The following is a 27,335-nucleotide window of genomic DNA, read 5'->3' on the forward strand; positions in this document are numbered from 1 at the left end:
ATCACATATTTATTGAGTACCTAGTATCTACTATGCATATGCAGGGAGTTTTCCTCTTCTCTGGAGATATTGTTTGTTATTTTTCTTATTTACAAAATTAAAAAATTCCCATCTGCAAATATTTTTATTAGTTATTTTTCAGGCTGACTCTGAGAGAATTTTGAGATCTGTGTGTGTGTTTCCATACTTTTTTTGTAAGATCTATTTTTATGTAGACATAAAGAGCAGGAATATAATGTGCAGCATAGAACGAAAAGCTTGTGTTCTATGAGGTTTATATATATTTATATAATTAGTATAGAGTACTTTCAGGAGAGCTGGGCTAGAATTTGGTTTCTCCATGTTCTTTCCAGATACCATACTTCCCAGTTGTTTCCAGATGTTCCAAGTCAGGAAATCTTGTCATTTATGGGATAACTGGCCCCCTAAAAGGACATTTTCAAAGGGATGCCAGAGCACAATTAATGCTCATGGTGCCTGTATGCTTCTCCTTCCAGGTGAGTTGTGGGCCCAAATAAAATCTGTCATACTTGTTCCCAAACCTGATTATACTGTTATAAGTGTCCTTATGAAATTTAAATACTATCAAATTGATTGTTAATAAAACATGGGTATGCAAATGCAAAAGGAACGTTGTTCCAATGAAAACTAAGTTAAATGCTTTGGAAAATGCAAGCAGGTAAGACCCTGAAAAAAGTCTTTATGAAAGTAGTAGTGGATGTGTTAACTGTAAAAGATTGGAAAAGCAGGTATCTATCAGTTCTCACTTGGCTTTAAAAAAGTAAAAGTGGGGGCGCCTGGGTGGCGCAGTCGGTTAAGCGTCCGACTTCAGCCAGATCCTGGTCCGTGAGTTCGAGCCCCGCGTCAGGCTCTGGGCTGATGGCTTGGAGCCTGGAGCCTGTTTCCGATTCTGTCTCTCTCTCTGCCCCTCCCCCGTTCATGCTCTGTCTCTCTCTGTCCCAAAAATAAATAAAAAACGTTGAAAAAAAAATTAAAAAAAAAAAAAGTAAAAGTGAAAATTGTAGGCAGTGAGATAAGTGACATAGATACATGGAACTCTAAATAGTGAACCCACACTCAACAAACCAGGGCCCCACAGCCACGTACTGGTTAAGAAATCCCAAATCATACAAAATACTGTTATTTATGTTTAAGCTAAAATAAGATATTTAAGGGGTGCCTGGGTGGCTTAGTTAAGCATTTGACTCTTCAGGTCATGATCTTATGGTTTGTGAGTTCAAGTTCGGCATTGAGCTCTCTGCCGGCAGGGTGGAGCCTGCTTGGGATTCTCTTTTTCCCTCTCTCTCTGCCTCTCCCCAGCTCTCTCTCTCTCAAAATAAATAAATAAACTTTAAACAGTAAGATATTAAGATATATGTATCTTATAAAGATAAAAATACATTTTTATGATTCCTTTTTATTAACCAGCCATCTAAATATTTTACATATATTTGCATGTACTTAAAATCAGACACTAAATTTTGTAGTAATAATGAAAAACAGATAATTTGGGTTTTCCTATTTAAAAATAAAACTACAACTTATGAAACTGATCTATCTCACAGTTAGGAAAATTATACTACATTTGCAACATCACTGATTCTTTGAATTCTTTGAATGAGCTATATTGGTTATTGTTTTTGATGTATGATGAGATATTCTTTTTTCATTTGACCTTTGTGGTTTATTTATGACTATTAGTTTTGCAAAAAATATTTGAAGACTTCATACATTTTCTCAAGGTCCTCCTGTAATATTCAGTTGCTTTCTTTGAATTGTTGTCCCTGTTCCTTTTCTCTTCCTTTGTGGTCTGCTGGTTCAACTCTGCTGAATCCTACACTGGTAAGGCTTTACATGTGAGCTAAGAAGTTCACTGCCACTTCCGATGGGTTAGTTAATTTCTGCATCTTTTGCAACATTTGCACCTTCACTTTGCAATTGATTTGCATTATTTTGGGATGAAAACTGCTAAATAGGTATACAAAATTGATATCTACTAGAGCAGTGCTGTCTAATAAAATATAACGCAAGCCACAAATGCCAAGTCATATATGTAATTTAAAATTTTCTAGTAGCCACATTAAAAAAAAACTAAAAAGAAACAAGTGAAATTAATTACAAGTGAAAATAATGTTATTTTACGTAATATATATAAGGTGTTACTCTTTCAATATTTAACCAATACATAGAATATTACTAATGATAACTTTTACCATTTGTTTTTCTACTAGATTTTTCAAATCTGATGTGTATTTTATACTTCAGAACATCTTAAACATCATTTTGGACTAGCTATAATTCAAGTGCTCAAAAGGCCCGTGTAGCTAGCGGCTAGTGCATTGCATCGCACAGTCCCAGTGCCATTGTACCTAACACTTATTAGTTTTATGGATTATTAAATCCCTGGTGAGGCCAGATTGGTGTATAATAAAAAAAAATTATGCTAAGTGATATTAGTTGGTCAGAGAAAGACAAAAATCATATGACTTCACTCATATGAGGACTTTAAGAGACAAAACAGATGAACATAAGGGAAGGGAAACAAAAATGACATAAAAACAGGGAGGGGGAGAAAACAGAAGAGACTCATAAATATGGAGAACAAACTGAGGGTTACTGGAGGGGTTGTGGGAGGGGGGATGGGCTAAATGGGTAAGGGGCATTAAGGAATCTACTCCCGAAATCATTGTTTCACTATATGCTAACTAATTTGGATGTAAATTTTAAAAAATAAAAAAATAAAATAAATCCACATTTATATGTTCTGTAAAGAAAAAGTCACAACAGATGGAAATTAGTAACATATAACTAGGTAAATTATTTTCTACTTCCAGTAGTTAACCTTTCAAATAAATTTCAGGTGCTATTGTCAGTTATCTTACTAAACTACAGTTCTGATTCTGTCCCTTCTCCTCAAACTCTTTAATGGTTCCACATTACATAGAGCATAGAATCCAAATTCCTTCTTTCACTCATTCAACAAATGTTAAGTGCATTAACTCCTTTTTAAAAAAAAGATTTGTAGTTTTTTGGGGCGCCTGGGTGGCGCAGTCGGTTAAGCATCCGACTTCAGCCAGGTCACGATCTCGCGGTCCGGTCCGCGAGTTCGAGCCCCGCGTCAGGCTCTGGGCTGATGGCTCGGAGCCTGGAGCCTGTTTCCGATTCTGTGTCTCCCTCTCTCTCTCTGCCCCTCCCCCGTTCATGCTCTGTCTCTCTCTGTCCCAAAAATAAAAATAAAAAACGTTGAAAAAAAAAAAAAAAAAAAGATTTGTAGTTTTAGTGTTTTATTTATTTTATTTATTTTTTGAGAGACATAGAGACATCGTGAGTGGGGGAGGGCAGAGAAACAAGGAGAGAGAGAATCCCAAGCAGGCTCCACACTGTCAGTGCAGAGCCCACGGCGTGGCTCAATTCACTAAACTGCAAGATCATGACCTGAGGTGAAACCAAGATCAACGCTTAACTGACTGAGCTACTTAGGCACCCCTAAGTGCATTAACTCCTATGTGTTAGATACCATGCAAGGCCCAAGAATATCATAGGATCAAAGTAGACATGCTTTCTACCCTCCTGGAACTCTCAATCTATCTCCTCCTTCATACTTTCCACCATTAATTATTTTGGTCTCACCATTTACTCTATCCTGAGGCCTGAGCTCCAGCGACAAATAACTGTTCCTCGCATCACCCTGTATAGCTGTAGCTGGGAAACAGCTGCCCAGTGAGGGACTCTTTCCCAGCCATCCTTGCAGTTACATATGGCCATGTGAGTTGTTTCTCCAATAGAATGGGAACCATGGCTTTAAAGAAATGGCCCTGGCTGGGTACTGATAACTACAATACCCCCGTGGGATGTCAGAGTCACAGAATAAAAAGGGTCTTTAAGTGACTAGGTAGAGGACAGCCCTTCTAGAAAACCTGAATTCATTCCCAGGGATAACAATTTATCGTTTTATGCCATTACTTATTTAGACTTAGTTGTTATGGTAATTTAATCTACCATAAATAATACAATATAATTTTCTTTGTTCGCTAATGCATTGTAGATACCACTTGCTTTAGGAGAAGCGGCAATACACAGATACAAGAGGGCTTCGGTATCAGCTAAGTTGGTGTTGGAATCTCAGTTCTTCCATTATTAGTGACATGACCTTTGACAAGTTGTACACACTTTAGTCATCATTAACATGGGGATTTTCTGTTGGAGCCTCCCCTTCTCCTCCTACCGTTACCACATTTCCATGCCACCAACTACATCTCTCTGGCCTCTAACGCTCACTTTGCTGACTATATAGCCTGCTGGAAGTGGACCCTGCTCCCTGATTCAGAGCAGTCTTTACCCAATGACAAGGGTTACAGTGGTGTACTACAGATGCTTTGCACACATATGTAAGAACCTATAGTGCACATCCCTTTCCAACTTCAAGTTCAGTGATGTCACATTGGTAGCTTGAAATTGGCAACTATAGATGTATTTTACACCACGGGAATTATTAGCAAATGCTACAAATCAGAACTTGGGGGGCATGGGTGGTCCAGTAGGTTGGGGGTCTGACTCTTGATCTTGGCTCAGGTCATGATCCCACATGGGTTCTGTACTGACAGCTTGAAATTCTCACTCTCCCTCTCTCTCTGCCCCCCACCCCCACCATGCTCTCTTTCTTAAACTTAAAAAAAAAAAAAAAAAAAAAAAGAACTCTCCCATCGTCTTCCAGAGCTGTTTGTTAAACACTGACCAACATACCAGAATGTCTTACCCTTAGGGTGGGATCATTCAGGAGTGTGGTTGGCAATTATTTCCAGATTTTTTCCCCAGCAGGACTGATCTCCAGTTACCCATAGTGGTAGCTAGATTGGAAATACAAACTTTATTAACTGCCTTTCCTGTCCCAGGTCTCCACTCCCCTGCCTTCCCCTCTCAAACAACTATTTGCGTTAGAATTCTGTCTAAAGGTCTGGTTTTAGGGCAACTCAAACTAGGACAGGGACTAGTGATAAATAAAGTTGAAATTATGTAAAGTGCATAGAGCTTAGCGGGTGCTCCACAAATATTAGCAGTTCCCTGTACTGAAATAATATATGGGTAAACCCAACTCAGCAGAATTTAAGGGTTAATTAGCCATAATAGGAATTGAAAGTATGCATTTAAAACTCAATTGTCCTAAATACATAAATCACCTCTGTGGACTTTTTAAAACTTTCATTATTTTAAATAAATTTTTATCATAAAAAATGCAAACTATACATATGAAAACTTAAGGTAAATCTCTAACATAACCAAAGAGACAAAATTAATTCAGGAATGTAGTCTTGTGAGATGTAGATCTCCAGGCTCTCTTCACACTGCTAGTAGCTGTAGCCTTCTAATAAATTTAAAGTCTCTAATGCCTTTATTCATTGATACTGATTTTTCACTAGCAACTGTCAGTTTTGTTTTATTTTGGTTTTAATTTTAGATTCTTGTCTTGACCTCATATTGTATGTCACCTTTGAATAGTGATGTATGCCAGGATCTGAATATTCTAGGATTTGCAGTTGTAATTTTGGAGCCATTAGAAAGCTCTTTCATGAGGTCACCATTAAAAAGCTATAACCTCCCTAGATATTTCTCTTTAAAAACATAGGTATCCCCAGCTTTTTGAAAGTTTTCCTCTTTGCTTTTATGAAAGACCTGCATTGGTTCCTGCTTTTGCTAACCAAAAGAAATATGAACTCAGGAACCACACTCAGCATCAAGCTGCCATAGCTTTGAACTCTGTCTGTGAGCATCTGTGCTTTATCTCGATTTATTTTGGCATCCATTAGCAAGATATGTCCTATGGTATCAGAAAAGGCTGAGAGGGTTTTTTTTTTTGTTTTTTTTTGTTTTTTTTTTTTTTTGGCAGGGTGTCTGGGAATGCTCAAAAACTTTTCTATATAAATATATATTTTTTTCATTTTCTCCATATTCTTGCCAACATTGTTGTTTCCTGTATTTTTTAATAATTTTTTTATGTAAAAATTTTTTAGGGCGCCTAGGTGGCTCAGTTGGTTAAGCGTCCGACTTCGGCTCAGGTCACGATCTCACGGTCCGTGAGTTCGAGCCCCGCGTCGGGCTCTGGGCTGATGGCTCAGAGCCTGTAGCCTGCTTCCTGTGTCTCCCTCTCTCTCTGTCCCTCCCCCGTTCATGCTCTGTCTCTTTCTGTCTCAAAAATAAATAAAACGTTAAAAAAATTAAAAAAAAATAAAATTTTTTTAGTAATTTACATCCAAATGACTTAGCATATAGTGCAACAATGATTTCAGGAGTAGATTCCTTAATGCTCCTTACCCATTTAGCCGATCCCCCCTCCCACAACCCCTCCAGTAACCCTCAGTTTGTTCTCCATATTTATGAGTCTCTTCTGTTTTGTCTCCTTCCTTGTTTTTATATTATTTTTGTTTCCCTTCCCTCATGTTCATCTGTTTTGTCTCTTAAAGTTCTCTTATGAGTGAAGTCATATGATATTTGCCTTTCTCTGACTGACTAATTTCATTTAGCATGATGCCCTCCAGGTCCATCTACATAGTTGCAAATGGCAAGATTTCATTCTTTTGGATTGCCAAGTAATACTCTGTTGTGTGTGTGTGTGTGTGTGTGTGTGTGTGTGTGTGTGATATATATATATATATATATATATATATATATATATATATATATATATCACATCTTCTTTATCCATTCATCCATTAATGGACATTTGGGCTCTTTCCATACTTTGGCTATTGTTGATAGTGCTGCTATAAACATTGGGGTGCATGTGTCCCTTCAAAACAGCACACCTGTATCCCTTGGATAAGTGCCTAGTAGTGCAATTGCTGGGTCGTAGGGTAGTTTTATTTTTAGTTTTTTTGAGGAAACTCCATACTGTTTTCCAGAGAGGCTGCACCAGCTTGCATTCCCACCCATATAAATTAATTTTAAGTGCTTCTTTGCTTTATGCCATTTTGGCTTACAAAGTTTTCATAGGAAAGCTCTACTTTTAGAGGGGAAACCTGTAGTCCTTTGTAATGTCTCTATGGTGAAATTATGAATAGCATTATTTACCTTATTATATTTCAAGAGTAAATGGGCTCTTACCAGACACAAGGGCTGAGGACATTTTGGAGAAGCCAAATTATTAGTTTCTGAAAGGAGAACATAATTTATTAAGAAAAACACCGAACCCAGAGTGAGGAGTCCCAGATTATTGCTCTCTCCGTCTGTGTCATATTGGGTGAGTCATTCAGTCACTTCCCTTCCCTGGGTTTTAGTGTCCCCATTTTCAAAGTAAGGACACTGAACAAGATGGAATTTAATGTCTATTTCAGCTCTAACATTTTATGGATGGATAGGTGTATTTACACCATAGGAATTATTAGCAAATAGCATTTTATCAGAGTGCAACACATGTGGACAAAGGACCAAGTTCAAATTATGTAGCCATCATTTGCTAGTCCTATCTTAATATGTCAAAGTCTGTAAGACAGTAAGAAAAGACTTCTGGTCATGTTGTATCCTTGTTATTATCTTTGTGGTGTCAGTTACTGTGTGAAAATCAGAAAGTACTACCTTCATCTGGGGGAAAAAGGCAACAAAGTATTTTTCCTTAGGGTTTTAATGTTGGAAGAAATGACAGACTCTTGATCATGGTTTACTTGCTGATGTTTTAAAGTTGTTTTTTTTTAAATATGTAACTTACTATTATTCAGACTTGCAAATTAAAACAGTGAGATTTATTTATTTCCTATAAGACTGACAACATTTAAAAAGGTGGACAATGCCTGATGTGGCTGAGGATGAGAAGAAACAGTCACCTTTGGTCGGGTTTAATCTGTACCTGTCTTAACTGAGATTCCCCCCAAAAGGAGAGCCTGAGACCATGGAATAGGAGTGGGGGAATGAAAAGGGAACGGTAAAGCCCATCCTCGGGGAGCTTTTTCCAGTCAGTCACCACCCTTGTAGGCAGTCAAGGGCTGGATCTCTCAGGGGTCTTCTGAAGGGATGTGTGAATTGTGCCTCATAATTGCCCACCTAAAGAATGGGAGAGGGGAGGGGAGCATTTACCCACCAGCTCCTGTCCTCATTGGATAAGAGTCACACCAAGAAGTGTTAGCCTTTCGTATTTCAAGGTGTACGCACTGGTGAAAGCTGATTAGTGTCCCCAGGCATCGGTCAGACAGCCTGATAGACCCTGAGGAAAAGTGAGAGATAATGAGGTCAGGCTGGAGTGAGATGCTGTCGTGCTGCAGACAGCAGCACAAAGCTGCAGCAATAATGGAAATAAAAGATGTGCAAGATGCAGGTGGACACAAGAGGTATCGAATACAGAACCAAAGAGGACAATATGAAATAGCTTTTAAAAATTTAAACAAAACTATGCTTTGATTTTTTTTTTTTTTAATGTTTATTTATTTGTTTTGAGAGAGAGCTAGTGAGCAGGGGAGGGGCAGAGAGAGAGAAAGGGAGAGAGAGACAGAGAGAGAGACAGAGAGAGAGAGAGAATCCCAAGCAGGCTCCACACTGCCAGTGCACAGAGCCTGTTGTGGGGCTCAAACTCATGCACTGTGAGATCATGACCTGAGTCAAAATCAAGAGTCAGGCGCTTAACCAACTGAGCCAACCAGGTGCCCTTGCTTTGATTTCTATTCTACAGAGCAGTGTTGATAGTCATGAAACAATAACAGTAAACTTGATCCCATTAGTAGTGGTTAGATTGTTAAAAATTATGCTACTTAAATGAATATTTAGTCACAGGGAAGAGTGAAATAGCTTGTTCTACTTATTTCTTGTACTGACAAAGAAAGATGTCTAAAGTGTAGTAAAGTGGAAAAGCAAGCAGCAGATTATAATACAATTACATTTTTGTAAAGTCTATACTTATTTTATATATGTTATATATAATGCTAATGTGACAAATTTTTATATATTTCAAATACCTGTAAGATAGTTAATACTAACTCTTGGGAGTTGGGTGAAGGAACTTTCACTTTTTACTTCTATGTTGTTTATACACCTTATAACAGACATGGATCTTTCTTCAATAATAAATTTAAATAATACATACAAATATGAAGGAATAAATCTTTCCCAAAAAAGTATGCCTTATTACCAGTGATTTTGCTTTGGCTAAGTTTTCATTAGACTCCTATAACTTTCCTAACTTTTGAAAATAAAGGTGTTTCTATAACAAGGGCACTAATTTATATACATTATGAAGTTTAAATTTTAGGTAGAGGAATAGTCAGGGTGAAATTAAATGCTAGAATGCCAGGTTTTCTTTTGGAAACATAAAATTTATTGACTTATTTTCCCCAAACTTTAGTGCTAAAACTGAGTTGGTTGGTTATGAAGCCTTTGCACTTCAGTCTGAAATTACAACACTGAAGAGTAATCCTCGCAATATATTCAGTGTATGCTGTGGACACAGCATATTTTTCAGCACAGTAAGTAACTAAATAAAGTGTTTTTTGCTAACTTAAAAAAAAAAGTAAAAAAGAAATACAACTCACGTGATGGGGAAAACAATCTTCACTTTTGGACTTAAGTTTAGTACCTCTCTGCATTTCTTAAGAGGACACCTATCACTGACTTCCAGCTTTAATTAAATTACAAAGAAAAATAATTTCTAAGATGAGAAAGTGTCATTGTATCAACAACTCTAAAACACAGCCCATCTCTCTAGAGCGCCCTCCCCTTCACACATATGTATTGGCAATTGCAGTATACATCTGTTGCTTCAGATGATTTTTGGCAGAGAATCTGCTGGGCCAAGCTGTAGGAAAACATGGCAAGATGAGGAAGCTAAGCAGAAGCATTTACTCTCCTCAACTTGTAGACTATAAAGCAAGTCGGGTCATATCCCAGTCTGAGAGAGGCAAAGGTAAACTAACAACGGCTTTTCTTTGAGAAGTACTCCAAAGGGTGGCAAAAATCACAGAACTATCTTCTTTATCAGTGTAAAGTGGATGGGCATTGTTGTTATAGCTTACCAGTATATATGAAAACATTGGAATGCCAACTTAAGATAAGAAAACACTGGACTAGGCAGGGTCAGACCATGGAAACAAACTTTTCATTTCATTTCATTTTGTTTTATTTATTAATTTTTAGATGTTTATTTTTGAGAGAGAGAGCGAGGGAGGGGCAGAGAAAGAAAGAGAGTGAGAATCTTTTTTAAAAAACATTTTTCAGGTTTATTCACTTTTGAGAGACAGAGAGACAGACAGAGAGATAGAGAGTGTGAGTGGGGGAGGGGCAAAGATAGAGAGGAACACACAGAATCCAAAGAAGGCTCCAGGCTCTGAGCTGTCAGTATAGAGCCCTACCTGCGGTTCAAACTCACAAGCCGTGAGATCATGACCTGATCCGAAGTGAGACCCTTGTCTGAGCCACCCAGGTGCCCCAAGAGAGTAAGCATCCCAAGCAGGCTCCTCACTGTCAGCACAGAGCTTGACTCAGGCCTCGAACTCATGAACCGTGAGATCATGACCTGAGCCGAAATCAAGAATTGGATTCTTAACTGACTGAGACACCCAGGTGCCCCTTTTTCATCTTATTTTAAACCACTTTTCATATTGCAGAGGGTCTCAAAATTACGTTTTAAGATTCATGTCCTTCTTTAGAAATAGGATATTGCAACGTGAATTGAAGAAATCCGAAGAGCTAGATTTTTAAAAAAAATTTTCAAATATTAAAATGATCAGTGATGAAAATTATATAGAAATATCATTGAAATCAAAAGCTTTTGAAATAGGGGTGCCTGGGTGGCTCAGTCAGTTAAGCATCCAACTCTTGATTTCCCCTCAGGTCATGATCTCCCGATATGTTGGACTCTGTGCTGACAGCGTGGATCCTCTTGGGATCCTCTCTGTCCCTCCCTCTCTCTCCCTGCTCCTCCCCAGCTCTTTCTCTCTCTCTCTCTCTCTCTCTCAAAATAAATAAATAAACTTTAAAAAGCTTCTGAACTATAAGAACTTTTCTAAGCTGATTTTCAAATGGCCAGATTTTCCTAAAAGCAATTCTTTACCTTTCTAAAACAGTTGACCATATGTTGGAACTTAGATTGTGTATTGAGGGTTGAGGAAACCCAGGACATTAGCATTTTTCTATTCTCCAACTGCTTTGCAGGCTTGTTGGCTGGGCCAGTGCTCCTCACTGCAGTTTCAGGGCCAGGCCCAGCTCTGCCTATTCATGTGACAGTTAGTGATCATCACGTCTGGCAGAGGACAAGGGGCAGCTCCCGAACAGCCTGGCCTGTCTCATTCTGGAGTTGTCAGCCTCCTTAGAAGCTGAGCATATGTTCAGAATGGCCTCTTCTAACTCAGGTGATTTTTGGCTCCTTCAGTTGTATCTTTTTCTTTTTCCTTGGGTTCTATTTTCATTTTATTTGAAGCAAAGTACCCCAGCAGCTGTCATAACTCTTCATATTAGTCTAATCAACAACAATAACATCAGCTTAGGTAACTGCCAAGAGGCCATCATTGACCAGAGGATGGCATAAAATTATAATCGACTGAGTTCTCTCTGAAATGCTGCAGTTGTACTTAGCCAGGGAAGTTACTATTGGATTCCCTGCCTCCTTTACCCACATACACTCAGGAGCCTGGCGGTACTCTGTGGTCTTACTAATACCTCAAAGTTGGTCTTAATCCCTTCTATTGGCATTGTAATATTTAATATTCCTATTATTTTTGCTCCCATCTGTACTTTGCCAAAAATGAGTTGATTATTTTTAAGGGAGGAAGAATACTACATAATCCAGAGAACAAAATAAATAGATTAAAATTATTGGTGGAAAGACTAAAATTGAAGACAAACTCATTCACGACAACAGAAAATTTAGGATTTGATTCATCCAACATTTGATAAAGGCCCCAGTCTGTCAGGTGTTCTTGCATACTGTTACCCACGTAATTCTTCCACAGGTCGTTTTGGAGACAAAGTTTCCCCGTTCTACAGACTTGGAAATGGAGCCATAGGGAGTTTTTTTGTTTGTTTGTTTGTTTTTTTAATCCTGCTGCAAATCACTTAGCTGGAAAATTGGCAGGATAGGCTGCTAACTCTAAGTTTGATCTTCTTCCCATTATACATCACTGCTTCCAGGAAGAATAAATGTATTCTTTGTGTAACAATCAGACATCTCTAATCAGTCAACAAATGTTTATCAAGTGCCTATCAGGTACCAGGCACTTAAAGGTTTTCTGAGTAACGATAGTATAATCACTTATGGTCCTCAACCAGTCCTATTTTGAGCAGTAGCAGAAAATTTTCCAGCAGGTCACTGGGGTTAGAAGTTTAGTGGGGGGTAAAAGTAACAAAATTTCTTTTAATGACTCCCAGTAACTCAAACAAGGACCATGATTGTCATCTCAGCTCATTAGCATTATGTTCTAACTCACTGAGTTATCAGCCTCTCCAATGTAGGCCTGGAATTCCAAAACAGATTCTTAGGCATTTCGGTAGAATTATCCAACACATGCCCTAGGCTTTCAGAATCCTCAAATACTCATATAACACTCTCAGTTTTGTATTTTCTCAGTTTTTCAAATTGAGTGCTTCACATTTACCTTCTCAGTAAGTCCGTTTCAAAGTTCAGTTCTTTCATCATCTTCTTCTAAAGATGCTCACACGGATAAGGAAGAAAATAAATCTAACAAAGATGCCAAGAAAACATTGTGCTTTGTAAAGGCCTCATAACTGAAGGAATGCTAATCAAACATTCTCCCTAAATTAAGTTTTGGGTTAACTTCAATATGGAAAGCTCCAGCGACAAAGGATGAGTCCCAGAAATTTGAAAAACCTGAAAATAGGTGAGGTTTTATTTATTCTTCATCTTTGATTCTAATCTTTCCTATCAGCATCCAGTATGGCTGATACAAGTCCATTGGGGATGGACACATGGAGATGGTTAAATACAAAAACAGACAAACAAATAGACTGGCTGGTCATCAGTGAACAATAGCAGATAAAAATATCATTGTTCTTCAACTCTTAATTTTACAAAAGCTTTTGGGTGAAATGTCACCTCTCTTTCCTGAAGTGCTTTCCTTTACCAAGTAATTAAAAATTTAATTGAACTCAAAAGGGCAGAAGAGGCCCTCAGCATTTTACACTTGAAGTATAATCAGCATGTAATTTGTTTAAATTCATGGCTAAATGATGAGACATTATACAATAGCACATGGCGTATGTTTTTATCATTTTCCCCTCTAATATTCATATGTCACCAAATTAGAAATAGTATCATAAAATATTGGTTTCAGGCAGATGACATGAAGGCCCCATCAGAGCAACCCAAGTCTGTTTTTTCTTAAAATGATGGTAAATCAACACTGCTGCACTTGAAAACTCACCACAAGAATCTATGTGCAATTCTGTTTTTTCCTACCCAGCACAAGGGAGAAAGAAAAGGCATGAGGCTTTTCTACCCAATAAGTGCATTCTCATTGCCAGCACTCTACCCTTTAGGAAACCTCATATGGTTGCTGACTTGATTGCAGGACAGAAGAAGTGAAAAGGTGGAGATGGTGTTTGTTTTAGCAGAGCAAGGGAAAGAGCAATTCCTATGGACAGCAGATAGCCAGCCAGTTTTGGCAATGCAAAGTGAAACAGGTTTGGTAGAGGAAAAGAAAGGGCTCCATTAGTGAGGCATCTGGTGACCAAGGCATTTCTCTCCCCTCAGCCTTTTAATTAGCTCCTCGGTGACCCATCAGGCCAGAGCAGCCACAACAGCAATGTGGAGCTTCAAGGTCTCCCTATGGTCCCACGATAGGATTTAGAGTAGATAGAATGTTCCCTTGCAGTGGGGAATTGTATCCTGGAACACTCAGTTGGAACCATATCCATTATTTTCTCCAAAACAGTATTAAACATGTTAATTTGGTGCTATGGGACTATTAACCTTGTACTATAGATTCAAAATTACAACAGGTTTTCTGTTACAAGGTTTTCTAAACTGCAGGTCAAAACCAATTGAATGATTAAGAAATCATGTTATTGGGTTGTAACTATTATTTAAAAAAAATAAAAGAAATAGGATAGAAAATATCAGAGTGCATTGCCTGGAGTGAAGGCAATGTGAATCTTTTGTGTGTGTTGTGTGTATGCATGTGTGTGCATGTAGTCATGCTGCAAAGTGTATTCCTTACCACAGGTTGCAGTAAAGTAGGATTCAAGATCATTGTGGTGGAGACTGTAGGACCTAACCTACATTTATACATTCCAGTTCTACATGTTGCATCAGGCCCATGAAGCAAAAGTCAATTCATTGATAATGAGTGAATTTGCCACAAGCTAGTTCACCAAAAATCAATTCCACAAATGATTTATTCACTGACCCATTACTTCATTGCTTTACTGGGGACTTTTCCCACATTCTAGTGTCCTTAAAGCTTTGCTATAGTCCTGCAGCTAGAGATTTGCTAGACTTGTCAAATTATCAATGTTGGTTATTACACATCTCACAATTTAGATACCTCTGTCCCTTATGCCCCTGGCCATGTGGGTGGCTCATATGGTGACATAGCTGCGATGAATTTTCTGATAAATTTCAGCACGTTTGTGGGGCTCAGTTGGTTAACCATCCAACTTCAGCTCAGGTCATGGTCTCATGGTCTGTGAGTTCAATCCCTGCTTCAGGCTTTGTGCTGGAGCTTGGAGACTGCTTCAGATTCTGTGTCTCCCTCTTTCTATGCCCCTCCCCTGCTCGTGATTTGTCTCTCTCTCTCTCTCAGAAGTAAATAAACGTTAAAAAGAAAAAAGCCAACAGAGCTGGCTTAATGCTTGGTAAGGGAGGGTATTTTTTTTTAAGTGTTTATTTATGTTGAGAGAGAGAGAGAGAGAATGTGAGCAGGGAGAGGGACAGAGAGAGAGGAGAGAGAGAATCCCAAGCAGGTTCTGCCTAAACAGGGCTGGATCCCAGGAATCATGTGATCATAACCTGAACTGAAATCAAGAGTCTGATGCTTAACTGACTTAGCCACCCAGGTGCCCCTGTTTGTTTGTTTTTAAATTAAAATTTATGGGGCATGTGGGTGGCACAGTTGGTTGATCTTCCGACTTTCGTTCAAGTCATGATCTCACAGTTTGTGAGTTCAAGCACCAAGCCTGCTTTGGATCCCCTATCTCTTTCTCTCTCTGCCCTTCTCCCACTCATTCTCTCTCTCTCTCTCAAAAATAAATAAAACATTAAAACAACTTTTAAATTAAAATTTATACTCTATTCTGGTGAGGGAGTGAAACCATTTTGTTTACATTTTGTCAAGTATGAAGGTTGTGTATAGAAACTTATGTGAAAAAAATAAGATGTATCTCTATATTTCTACATCTATCACAATGTGATTTGCATAAATTAAAAATAAATGTACACTCCTGTACTATTATGACTTATGCTTATCTCTCTGTGAATGCTTTATATACATGTGCTTTAAAAAAGATACCCCCTAAAGCCTATTATTAAGACATTCACTCGGTTTCAATTTGAGCAGCTCAGCTGGAATCATCAGAGATAGAGCAGTTGTTCAAAAAGTCTCAAGAGTTAAAAACAACAACAACAATACAAAGAGATGAGACCTGGTCTGAGGAACTTTGAGGAAGAAGGAAGAATTGCCAACCTCACAGAAAGGCTTTGTTTGGTAACTGCCTCAGTCAGTTTGAGCCAGAGGAGCCTTGACTTTTAATCAACCCAGAGAAGGGAAGGTCAGAGCACCTCCATAAAGAGGAAAAAGCAGTTTTACATGGAATTATCATTAGGACTTTGTTTCAAAATCAGTTATAAAAAGGATATGTGGATGAAAATGAAACATGCTCTAAATTTAAAAATATATGCACCCAAAAAATCTTGAAAAAGAACAAAATTGAAAGACTCCTGCCTTCTGGTTTCAAAACTAACCATAAAGCAACAATAATCAAGATATTATGGTACTGGTATACGGAACAGACATATAAGTCAGTGGAGATAATCCAGACAGCCACATGTGAAAGAATGAAGTTGGATCCAAACCTCACAGCAGATACAAAAATTACCCAAAATGGATCAAAGGCCAAGTGTAAAAGGTAGAATTATAAAACTTTTGGAAGATACCGTAGGAGTAAATCTTTGTGATCTTGTATTTCATAATCGTTTTCTTAGATATGACACTGAAAGCACAAGCAGCAAAAGAAGAAACAGACAAATTAGACTTTATAAAAATGAATAACCTTTTTATTTCACAGGATACTATCAAGAAATTGAAGGGACAGCCCCGACAAGGAACTTGTATCTAGAATATGTAAAGAATTTTTACAGCACAATAATAAAAAGACAACCCAATTTGGAAAGAGGCTAAGGATTGGAATAAACATTTCTCCAAGGAAGATATACAAGTGGTTACTGAGCACATGAAAAGATGCCTAACAGTAACTATGAGGAAAAGACAAATCAAAAGCACAGTGAGGAGGTGTTTGTCTGGCTCAGACATTAGGGCATGAGATTCTTGACCTCGGGGTTGTGAATGTGTGCCCCATGCTGGGTGTAGAGATTACTTAAAAATAAAATCTTTTTTTTTTTTTTTAAAAGCACAATGAAATGCCACTTATTACCTACTGATGGTTATAATAAAAAAGACAGAAAATGGCAAGTGTTGGTGAGATTGTGGAGACATTGCTGTGCAAATGTAAAATGGAGCAGCCACCCTGAAAGTGTGGCAACTCCTCAGAATGTTACACATGGAGTTACCATACGACCCTGCAATTCCACTCCCAGCTATATATCTGAAAGAACCAAAAACATAGTCTAGAGAAAGACTTGTACATGGGTGATCATAGCAGTATTATTCGTAAGAGCCCAAATGTTCATCAACTGATGAATGGCTAAAACAAAATATGACCATACAATGAAATATTAGCCAGCCATAAAAAGGAATGGAGTACTGATTTGTGTTACAACATGGATAAACCTTGAAAACATTATGCTTAGTGAAAGAAGCCAGACACAAACGGCCACACATTTTAATTCCACTTATATGAAATGTCTACACATTTTTATGATTCCACTTATATGAAATGTCTAGAAGAGGCAAATCTGTAGAGAAAGAAAGCTGATGAGTGGATGCCAGGGGCTGGGCAGAGGGGGATGAGGATTACCTCTTTAATGGGTGCAGAGTTTCTTTTGAGGACGCTAAAACTGGTGTAAAATTGATTGTAGTGATGGTTGCACAACTCTATGAGGATACTAAAAACCATACAGCTGTACACTTTAAATGGGTGAATTCTATGGTATGTGAATTATATCTTGATAAAGCTGTAACAAATACATGCAGACAAAAGAATAATATCCATTTTGTAAGAACACCAGCAAAAAAAGTAAAACACCATACACGTTAAACAGGTCAAATATGTCAAATATTTTCTATGAGGGAAAAGGGAAAAGGGAGTGAAACATGGAGACAAGAGGGAATAAATAAATAAACTAAAACAAAATGAGCAAGGGACATTGCCTGGTGCACGATAGTGGGCATGAACCAAGGTGTGGGATGAACTCAGACCTCTACAACTGTGTTTAAAAAAGAGAAAGGAGAATTTTAAGAATTGAGTTTAATGGCACCGTATTTCCAATATTTCAAGTGGTAGATGCTTTTGGTCTTCCTGAGATTGACCCACTAGCCCTCCCCTTTATCTGCAAATAGTTTTGACCTGACGGTTTGTTTCAACATTGGAACAAGGGAACCAATCCTCTTGCTTAACTGATCTGTGACTTGCCTGTCCTTCAGTGTTTCTTGGCTAAATAACAACATGTTCACATACAAAATTTTGTTGTATAATGATTTCTTCCATTTACTAAAGCATTACTTTTATTTGGAGTTTATACCACTGATTGAACCACTGGCCATAAACTGCCTCTGTCTGCTTTCATGTTATTTTCATATATTGTAATTTATGTTTCAATGTACTTAAATCTTTTCTTCCTGACCAAATTATAAATCTCTTAAAGGCAAAACTTACACTTCATGCTCTTTTATAGTTCATACAACAATATCATGATTCTTTTCATGTAATAGGTACTCAATAACACTGATTAATTGACAGATTGATAGTGTTCTTGGATTTACCAAACCATAGTCTTAACAAAAAAAGAAAAGAAAAGAAAAGAAAAGAAAAAGACAAAAAAGGTCCCAAGTGGTATTTCCTACTATACTATTGTGTATGATTCCTTTGGTGAATTTCTTTTTAAAAATCAGTATATTGACCTATTTAGATTTTTTTAAGTTTATTTATTCATTTTGAGAGAGAGAGAGAGCAAGAAAGGGGAGGGGCAGAGAGAAAGGGACAGAGAGAATCCCAAGAAGCCTCCACACTGTCATCAGCACAGAGACTGATGTGGGGCTCAAACTCACAAACCTTGAGATCATGACCTGAGCTGAAACCAAAAGTCAGATGCTTAACCAACTGAGCCACCCAAGCACCCCTGTTTAGAATTTTTGTGAATTTTAACATATATACTTTTTTTTATGTCTTTAGATAACTGGAAAACAAGTGACTTACTATGATTTGCAATGTAACAAATGAACATTTCCTCCATCACCTAATTGGGAATTGTATAGAAAATCATAGTTTGCTAAATAAGTTTATAAAAATGTAAAGCCCTTTGGCAAGATTGCATGGGCTTAAAATTAATTGGGTTAAAGCCATGCCCACTTCTTACAATTAACCTTATTTTTGAAACTTGGGTGTGCATATTCCTGAATGACCTTTATTTCCAGAGATCTGTAGCACTGGCTGGAAAGGCATTTCAGCCATCTTGTTTTAGTAATTGCACTGTAGCAAACACAACAAAAGCTGTCCAGAAGCTGAAGAGCATGGTCTCTTCAAAAAGTGTTCATGTAGCATATCCAGAAGGTTGTAAGTACAAATTCCACCAATGTCTTACAGTCTAGTTTTGTGGGAGAGAATGAGAAATAGAAATTTCTATCTTAGGCTTCAGTCGCATGGTACTACTCATTCAATTATGTGAGCTTTTGCTGTGTCAGACTAGAATCTGAGTCCTGAAACCAGTGAGAAAACTTAAAACCTATAGTAGTTTTCCTAGTTACTTAGGAGGTTTGGAATAATGGGTTGCCTTAAAGAACCCTTTAGTTTATTGGTAACTGAGACAGTACAGGACTAACCAACAGATTATGACGTGTTCAGGGCACCAGCAATGCAAGGGCACCTTCTCTTCTAAAAATAACTAAGTTAATTTCGACATTTTTGTCCAGAATTTCACATTCAAAAATGTAGAAAAGAATTCTTAATTTTTTTAATTTATTTTTTATCTTTAAAAAATTTTTTATTGAAGTATAGTTGACACACACTGTTACATTAGTTTCAGGTATACAACACAGTGATTTGACAAGTTTATACATTATGCTGTGCTCACCAGAAAAGAATTTGTAATTTTGGCATGCATGGAAGTTTTGTGCCATAATGAAATTTTGAATTACCAGTGGAGTGGGATGGGAGGACTCCATAATCTTTTCAATGTTTAGAATCTCCGAAGGGCACTGGCTGTAAGAAGTCACACACTGTATGTACAAAGTCAAATAAAAATTCTCTAACACCTCATATGTAAATCAGATAATCTAATTTTTGCAGGTGAAATTGAGATAAATGTTTTAGCAGCTGGGCATATGGCAACTTTACCTACCAAAGAAATATCTATTGGAATGAAGTCTAAATGTGCCTCCAAGTTTGCTATCTTGCTTCATATACCTAAGTAAGTCACTCAAGTCCTCTAAAAAAACCCCCCGAAGCACTAAACAATCATTTTTAGCTTCATTTAAGCAGTGCATTCTATCTAGATGGGTTCATGAGGATAAATTACAGTCCTCTTTTCTTATAGTCTTCATGTTTATTCTGGACACAGAAAATTCTCTTTGCTATTCATCCCACTTCAATAAAAACATTTTATTTATACATAATAAATACATTTATACATAATAAATAAATTTATACAAAATAAAAACATTTTATTTATACATTTAAATATTTTTCTTCACAATTTTATAGATACCTGATATAATAGTTACAATTGAGAAAAATAAAGTTTGCTACTTTTTTGTCATTATTTTTTAGAGAAGAATACTTTTTTTTTTTTCAAAAATTTTTTTTTTAACATTTATTTATTTTTGAGACAGAGAGAGACAGAGCATGAACGGGGGAGGGTCAGAGAGAGGGAGACACAGAATCTGAAACAGGCTCCAGGCTCTGAGCTTTCAGCACAGAGCCCAACGCGGGGCTCGAACCCACGGACCGTGAGATCATGACCTGAGCCGAAGTCGGCCGCTTAACCGACTGAGCCACCCAGGCGCCCCTGAGAAGAATACTTTTCTCATACATACTTGTAAAGTTAGTTGATGATTACTATTTGGAACAAAATTTTAGGAACACAAATAAATGAAGCTTGTAGTATTTCATTTCTTAAATTATTAAACCATATAAGACTACAAAATTGGTGGCAATAGTAGAGTTAGATACTGTGTAATATGTGCTAATATTTTGTTACTTTGGCTTCAAAAATTTCTTTTTGAAGTAATAAAACCTAACAAATAGGGGCACCTGGGTGGCTCAGTCAGTTAAGCATCTCTTGATTTTGGTTCAGGTCATTATCTCACAGTTTGTGAGTTCGAATGCCAGTTGGGCTCTGCACTGACAGCACAGGAGCCTGCTTGGGATTCTCTCTCTCTCTCCCTCTCTCTCCCTGTCCCTCCCCCGCTTGCGAGCATGCACACACACTCTCTCTGTCTCAAAATAAATAAGCGTTAAAAAACCCTAACAGATAAAGATAAAGGCCTGCTTTTCCTATTCCCTTCCCTGAACCCCAAAGGTAATCACCATCCTGAAGTTGGTCTATTTTTTTATGCTCTTAATACATGTGTTTGTATCCATAAACAAAATATAATATTGTTTCATGGTTTGTAAAAATTTCCATACATGTGTCTTGAAATGTTGTTTTGAGATTTGTTTTTTTTTTTGAGATTTAAATATGTTGATGCATGTGGAAATATTCATAGGTTTTAAGACTCTATAGCATTCTACTGTATAAATATACTTCAATTTTTTAACCTATTGATCTTTCAGTGAATATTTTCTTGAGATAAAGGATGCTAGCTGAAATATCCTCATATAGATTTCCAGTGAAGTCTTGAAAGAGGGACTCCAGATCAATTCTTAGAAGTAGAATTGCTAGTTTGTATAATATGTGCATTTTCAATTTCGCTAGATATTTACTAAAATTTAGTAGCAAATTTTATAGAGTGCATTGAGGGTGCTTGCGTCCCCTCATGCTCCTTATTTACATTATTAGACTTTTAATGTTCTGCTAATCTTTTGTATATAAAATATTTTTCTGTTTGCTGATTGAGAAAGATAATTTTTTTTTTACACATTTATTGATCATTCTTGTGTGAATTCTATTCCTATCCATTGCCCATTTGAAAAAACTGGGTAGCCCTTTTTAAGTTGATTTGTATGATTCTAAGAAATTTACTCTAGGGATATTGGATTTTAAATACATTGCATGTATCTTCTCTTAGTGTGTGATTTGTCATTTAATTTTGGTGTGTGATATCCTTGTTGTCTAAACACCTAATTTTAATTTTTTTGAAGTTTTAAAAGTCTTATTTTTCATACTTATGCCTTTAATCAGCATAGATTTAAATATGTGGTTTTGTGAGGTGAGGCCTAATTTATTGTTCCTAATTTATTGAGGCCTAATTTACTGTTCCATATGGAGAGCTAATTAGAATACTACACTATTTCCTCCACAGATTTGTAATCTTTCTCTGTCTACATAAAGTTCTCATAGACACGACTTGTTGATCTGCTCCATTAATGTATTTATCTGCCATAGTGGTTTATATTATCACAGAGGATCATCTTGCTCTTTTTGCTTCTTCAAAATCTTAGATATTCTTTTTTTTTAATGCTTATTTATTTTTTGAGAGAGAGAGAGACAGAGTGCGAGTGGGGTAGGGGCAGAGAGACAGACAGAGAGGGAGACACAGAATCCAAAGCAGGCTCCAGGCTCTGAGCTGTCAGCACAGAGCTGGGATGCGGGGCTCAAACTCACAAACCACGAGATCATGACCTGAGCTGAAGTTGGATGCCCAACCGACTGAGCCACCCAGGTGCCCCCAAATTTTAGATATTCTTGTTTTTATTCTTGCTTTTCCTCTTCTATATGTGTTTTAGGATCTGCTACGAGTTCGATGATTTTTCAATGGGGATTTTGATTGGAGTTTGCACTGAATTTGTAGATTAATTTTGGGGGGAGGATTGACCTATTTTATTGGGTCTTTATATCCACGAGATGATGTATCCTTTCATTTACTTAGTTTGACTCACTCTCCTCATATGCAAAATGAAGATTAATAATACTTACCTCAGAGTTTTTTTTTTTTGGGGGGGGTTGAGAGTGTTAATTCACAAAGTGTAACTTAGAATAGTGTGCAGCACATAGTAAGCACTCACTATTATTATGAAGTGCTGGGGTTTTAGGAGATAATTAAATAATTCTTTTTCCCTCCCAAATTGCTCTATTGCAGATATAAATGGTGATGATCAAAATATCACCTTTACTATAGGTGAAATGGGTCAGGGAATGTTACTTTAGATTAGTGAAGGCTTTTTTTTTTTTTAATGTTTATTTATTTTTGAGAGACAGAGTGCAAGTGAGGGAGGGGTGGAGAGAGAGGGAGACACAGAATCCAAAGTAAGGTCCAGGCTCTGAGCTGTCATAAGGATTGAACTCATGGACCATGAAATCATGACCTGAGCTGAAGTCAGATGCTTAAGTGACTGAGCCACTCAGGATACCCTGGTGAAGGTATTTTTTACAATGCTATTAGGTGATGTTGAGGCTGCTCTTCTGGTCCAGCAAACCACACTTAAGTAGGACTCTACTCGCTTTCTACTCATTAAAACGAATCATATCTTTGACAGATGTTACCTTTGCTAAGTAGTTTAATAGTGATCCAATTCAGCAAAGATTTAGCAACACTGTTGTGGACATTGTCCTGAAGAGGAAAAATAAAGACAAGACAGTCACAGCTCTCAGAGTGAAATAACAACTTTGAGAGGCAGTATTACAGAACAGTGGTAATTCCATTTGATTGCTAAAAGAAGCACCAAAGAACAACACTAATCAGCTCAAATAAAAAAATTATATATAATGTAATTATATAGTTAATATGATTACATATGTAATTATAGCAAAGTCCAGAATTCAACTTCTATAAAATCATCTTTTATTTGAAAGAATATAAAGCAATGAAAAACAGACACAATTATATAGTATTTAGATGAGGCCCATTACATTACATTAAGTACATCATTAGATTTGTTAAACAGTCATTGTTTTATTAGAGGCTTTTGTATTTTAAGCTACATACAGTAGTAACTGGGGTGAAAATAGCACACATTTATTACAGTGTGTGTTTGGGTCAGAGTGCCTTGCAGTTTTTCCAGCTTCAAATACAGGAAGGAATATTTCAAGATTTGGATAACATCCTGGTGCTGGTTTCTGTCACTCAAAATGAAGAAAAGGAAACATATGAAATGTCATGTTTTGGGGATATCAGTCTTGCAGTCTGGGTAAATTGTGTTGTAATGAATCATATTGCTAATGGAAGTGTAACCACATATGCTTGATTAAGACTGGAATGAGACCTGGATATCTGGATTCCACTTCATGGAAGGCAAGTCCACCATTCATTTATCCATCCATCTTTTTTTTTTTTTCCTGCAGGTATCCAGGCTAAGGTTGTAATGAAATAGATTTTCTGTTGACTCCAGAGCATGAGAGCAGATTCTCTTTTTGTTTTGTTTTAAAATTTTTAAATGTTTATTTACTTATTTGAGTGAGAGAGAGGGAGGAGAGAAAGTATACATATGTGGGGGAGGGGCAGAGAGCAAGAGAGAGAGAGAGAGAGAGAGAGAGAGAGAGAGAGAGAGAGAGAAATAGAATCCCAAGCAGGCTCCACACTGGCAGTAGAGAGCCTGACATGGGGCTCAAACCCACGAACTGTGAGATCATGACCTGAACCTAAATCAAGAGTCTTAACTGACTGAGCCAACCAGGTACCTCTGTTTTTTTTTTCTTTTTTTATGAGGTAAAATATGAATAAGGTTCCCAAGAGACATTACTTCTATAAACAACATTCCTATCTTTCTACTTTCACCTTTTTGGTTTCTCTAGGATCAAAGATTGGAAGGCCCATGGGTAGGACAGTATTCCTACCTGAAAGAGCTCGGATAACATCAAGTTATTTTTCTATGTGTTTGCTTAGCAATGGAACAATATCCCATTAAGAAGAAAGTCTGGGTAGGGGCGCCTGGGTGGCTCAGGGGGTTGGGCATCTGACTTCAGCTCAGGTCATGATCTCATGGTCCATGAGTTCGAGCTCCGCATTGGGCTTTGTGCTCATTGCTCAGAACCTGGAGCCTGCTTCAGATTCTGTGTCTCCCTCTCTGTCTGCCCCTTCCCTGCTCATGCTCTGTCTCTCTCTGTATCAAAAATAAATAAAAACATTAAAAAAAAGAAGAAGACAGTCTGGGTCAATCCATCCATATGCCCATTTTTAAAATCTGTTTTCTCCTTCATCTAGCCATTTATTCAACAGATGCTTTCCAGATACCAGGCCCTGTGATTCAAATATAAAAGTACTCAGTCCTCGAGCTCAAGGAGTTTTCATTCTTGTGGGAGAGACAAATATTCAAAACAACAGTTATAATATGGTAAGATACATGCTATTATGAAAGTGTTATGGAAACTAATGCATAGAAGCCCCTATTTCTTACTGGTATAGTATAATAATAATGTGCCAGGCATTCAGAGTTTCAGATTAGCTAAAGTCTAACTCTAAGTTGCCTGGATTTAAGTCCCATCCCTTCTCCTTTGTAATTGTGTGGCCACAGACAAGTTAGGTAACTAGTGTGTGACTTGATTTCATCATTTGTGAAGTGCAGATAATAATTATTGCTTCTTTCATAAGGCTGATACCAAGATAAAACAAGTTAATAAATGTAAAGCACTAGAATTAGTAATATTTAGCAGTATTTACATATATTCTAAAAATTAATTATGTCACTCCTTATTTTGAAAATAGATTTACATTCCATTAGAGCAATAGTCTCTAAAGGTAATCTATTGGTAGGAGGAAGAAAATACTAGAAATTCTTTTCTATTTATCTTTCTTAACCATTTTCAATTTCTATTTTTGTGTGTCTTAAAATATGTATACTGTATTAGTAGAGAAGTACACATATATAGTTTATTAATGAATAAATATATATACAGATATTGGGGTAAATGTTAATTTCTTTTAACTGATATTCATTCAAAAGCTTAGATATGATCACATTACCGAAGTATATGACACTTTTGTATACGGAAGGGACTTATAATTTGTAATTTACCAAGCACCTTTACATACATCATCTCAAGTGTCAATAATATACTGAGTATATTAGTAACTATGTATTTTTTCTTTTCTTTTTTTAACTTTAAGTTTCTTAATGTTTATTTATTTTTGAGGGAGAGAAACAATGTGTGGGGGGGAGGGGCAGAGAGATGGAGACACAGAATCCAAAGCAGGCTCCAGGCTCTGAGCTGTCAGCACAGAGCCCAATGTGGGGCTCCCACTCACGAACTGAGATCATGACCTGAGCTTTAGTTGGATTGACTGAGCCACCCTGGCACCCCAGTAACTATGTGCTTTTCATCAGCTTCTGATTCTTGCCACATCCAAGGGGACAAAAGTGAATGGTAAGGACAGGCATACCAGAGTAAAACACTTGAAAAGTCAATTCTTACACCCTTGATGAAACATGTACTAGGCTTTGCAGAGCCTCAGAGAAGCTCTCTTGTATTTGCTAGTCTATTTGCTTATCGCACACACTCAGCTACTGCATGTCAATCTATATGAAACATAAAAATCGATTGGAGTATAAGTTGAACATATCATTGGTTAACATTTTCTCCTGTGTGATGGTTAATGAATGATCTTTTCTGGTATTTACTTTCCTGAGACTTTAAAAATTCTAAGAGGCAAAACATATACCATGTAAAGCAATCTGGTCTTCCTGTCCACATGACTCATTTTCAGATTTTTTTTGTGTTTAAAAGAAACTGAAGATGCCACCAAAACAACAGCTGCTTAGCTATAAATTACAAAAACAAGCCTCTCCTACAAAATTATTATTGAAGGTCTTTATTTAAAGCAATTTACAAATTCATGAAGGATTTCACTTACTATATACACACTTGATATAGATTTGAAGGCATTTAGAGAAGGTGTAGGGATTGCACTGGATTAACCCCTTTTTCTTTCACTGATAATTTGAAGATTAATTTATGTAAACAAAAAGAAAAACTATATTTGATAGAAATTCCATAAGCTCACTGCATATTTAACTATGGTTCCATAAGAGCCTGTTCATTAAAAGGTAAAGTTTCTCTGGTCAAGAGAGAGTTATCATCAACTTCTCACTAGAAAGATAAAACAGAGGAGATGGTGGTAATTAGCGGGAAACTTTGGGACATACAAATTATTAGGTTTGGAAATTCTGTTCTTAGTTTAAAAAAACCCATTCCCTTTACTAAAGCTCATTTTTCTAAACTGAATTATTTTCTCCTTTGGTTTTGTTTTGTTTTCTTGGTTTTTAAGAGACAAAAATCCAAAGCAATTGTCTCAACAGAGTCTACTCTGCATTTGATGCTGACTCATGCTTGCCTTGGGCCAGTCATTACCTCCTCCTTCCTCAGTTTCTCCATCTGCAAAACAAGGATAATAACACCTACCTCACAAGCTTGTTGTGTGAGTTCATTAGCTAATGTTGGTGAAGCATTCTAAAGATGGAATGTGCTTATTATTGTTACTTGTGTTATATTTATTTATATAATTTTGCATATATAGCCTGATTTTTTTTTTGATGAGAGTAAACAAACGTCCAGTTTCTCTTCTTTTGATTGTATAGGTGTGCCAGTGTGATTTGGTCTTTTAAGAAAAACAAATTTTATGAACTGCTGGTTAATTTGTTAATGAAGTATGACTTACTATGAATGTTTAATTGACAGACTTTTCTTATGATATTCATAAAAGTGTTGGGATGCATAAAAAGGACTGTACTGTCTTCTTTTTTAATATTTATTTTTGAGAGAGAGAGAGAGACAGAGTGTGAGTGGGGGAGGGGCAGAGAGAGAGGAGAGAGAGAGAGAGAGAGAGAGAGAGAGAGAGAGAGAGAATTCGAAGCAGGTTCCAGGCTCTGAGCTGTTAGCGCAGAGCCCGATGCGGGGCTCCAACTCACAGACCTCAAGATCA

At 37.1% G+C, this 27,335-nt stretch overlaps 1 long non-coding RNA gene across 1 annotated transcript; it reads left to right on the top strand.

Moving 5' to 3' along the window:
- Positions 1 to 9,330: 9,330 nt before the first annotated feature.
- Positions 9,331 to 16,547, top strand: LOC131512948 (uncharacterized). Its single transcript, XR_009262398.1, has 2 exons — positions 9,331 to 9,443; positions 15,486 to 16,547. It is a non-coding gene; the product is annotated as an uncharacterized LOC131512948 (long non-coding RNA).
- Positions 16,548 to 27,335: the final 10,788 nt, after the last annotated feature.

Source organism: Neofelis nebulosa, chromosome 1 (assembly GCF_028018385.1).
Source record: "Neofelis nebulosa isolate mNeoNeb1 chromosome 1, mNeoNeb1.pri, whole genome shotgun sequence".
NCBI classification, from domain to species: domain Eukaryota; kingdom Metazoa; phylum Chordata; class Mammalia; order Carnivora; family Felidae; genus Neofelis; species Neofelis nebulosa.